The sequence below is a fragment of the Ochotona curzoniae genome, unplaced genomic scaffold, assembly GCF_017591425.1.
Source record: "Ochotona curzoniae isolate NIBS_2020 unplaced genomic scaffold, NIBS_Ocur_1.0 scaffold_4701, whole genome shotgun sequence".
Classification (NCBI taxonomy): domain Eukaryota; kingdom Metazoa; phylum Chordata; class Mammalia; order Lagomorpha; family Ochotonidae; genus Ochotona; species Ochotona curzoniae.
In genome coordinates, this window is record NW_024467122.1 from 73,415,300 (window position 1) to 73,417,088 (window position 1,789).

Below are 1,789 nucleotides of genomic sequence, written 5' to 3' on the forward strand. Positions count from 1 at the left end.
ACTGATTTGTGCTAAGTAATACACAGGAAATTTAAAAATTAACATATATGAGTGAAATTGACATGTTGACATGTTGTTACTGCTTATGACCTCTTTCTAGTTTTACTAGTTGAACTCTTTGTTTAGTGAATCATTAAGCCTTTTACTAAAAGAAAACTAAAAATATGTTATTGCATCTGTATTTTGAAGTAAATGGACTTTGCTCACTTTCTATAGATAAAACAAGTTTTAAAAATCACACAAAACTCTTTCCTGCTGCCGAGTCACGCGAAGGCAAGGTCCGAGCACATTCAAGGTTCGGCTTCACGCGTAACCCACCGCCATGGCCAAGGAAGCCATTGCTGCTGCAGGTGCAATGGTCATGAACACTGCTTTACAAGAGGTGCTCACGACCGCCCTCATCCACACCGGCCTTGCGCGTGGCATCCGTGAAGTTTGCCAAAGCCTTAGACAAGCGCCAAGCCCACCTCTGTGTGCTGCCATCCAACTCTGATGAGCCCATGTATGTCAAGTAGGTGGAGGTCCTGTGTGCCAACCACCAGAACAACCTCATTAAGATTAATGACAGGGCCTGGCGCTGTGGCCTAACAGCTAAAGTCTTGGCCTTGAACATGCCAGGATTCCATATGGGCGCTGGTTCTAATCCCGGTAGCCCCGCTTCCCATCCAGCTCCCTGCCTGTGGCCTGGGAAGGCAGTGAAGGACAGCCCAAAGCCTTGAGACCATGCACCCGTTTGGGAGACCTGGAGGAGATTCCTGGCTCCTGGCTTCAGATCAGGACAGCACTGGCCGTTGTACTCACTTGGGGAGTGAATCATCGGAGGGAAGATCTATCTCTCCTTCTCTCTGTATATCCACCTTTCCAGTAAAAATAAAATAAATCTTAAAAAAAAAAAAAAAAAGATTGATGACAAGAAACTTGGGGAATGGGTAGGCTTCTTCTGTAAAACTGACTGAGAGGGCAAATCCCATAAAGTGGTTGGCTGCAGTTGCGTAATCGCTAAGGACCATGGCAAAGAATCTCAAGCCAAAGATGCCATCGAAGAATATTTCAAATGCAAAAAATGAACAAATAAATATTTGTCTCACCAAAAAAAAACCCACAAAAATACATTGCTGTAAAAACAAACAAGAAAGGAAGGGGAGAGAAGCATGTATCATTATATTGTTGGAACTGTACCCATGAACTGTATGAAGTGTTTTCTTTATAAAATTCAATTAAAATGATCAGAATATACAAATAATTCATTTTATTTTATTTTATTTTATTTTATTTTTATTGGTAAATCAGATATACAGAGAGGAGGAGAGACAGAAAAGATCTTCCATCCACTGATTCACTCCCCAAGTGCCCACAATGGCTGGAGCTGAGCCGATCCAAAGCCAGGAGACCAGAGCCTGCTCCGGCTCTCTCACACGGATGCAGGGCCACAAGGCTTTGGACCATCCTCAACTGCTTTCCCAAGCCATGGGCAGGGAGCTGGATGGGAAGCGGGGCTACCGGTATTAGAACCGGCGCCTAACTGCGATCCCAATGCATGCAAGGCAAGCACTTTAGCCACTAGGCTACATACCAGGTCCTCATTTTCTTTTTTCTGAATACTGATTTTTATCTGAAAGGCAAGAAGGTGAGAAAGAAAAGTCTTCCAGCCACTGGTTCAGTCTGCAGAAGGCTACAATGGCTAGAGCTGAGCTGGTTCAAAGCCAGGGGTCAGGAGTCAAGAGCTTCTTCCAGGTCTCCCATGTACAGGGGCCCAAGGTTTTGGGCCAGCCTCCACTGCTTTCCCAGG

At 44.9% G+C, this 1,789-nt stretch overlaps 1 pseudogene; it reads left to right on the plus strand.

Annotated features, from left to right (window-relative positions):
* The first annotated feature begins 322 nt into the window (after window positions 1-322).
* Window positions 323-1,067, plus strand: LOC121149222 (annotated as a pseudogene).
* The last annotated feature ends 722 nt before the right edge of the window (window positions 1,068-1,789 follow it).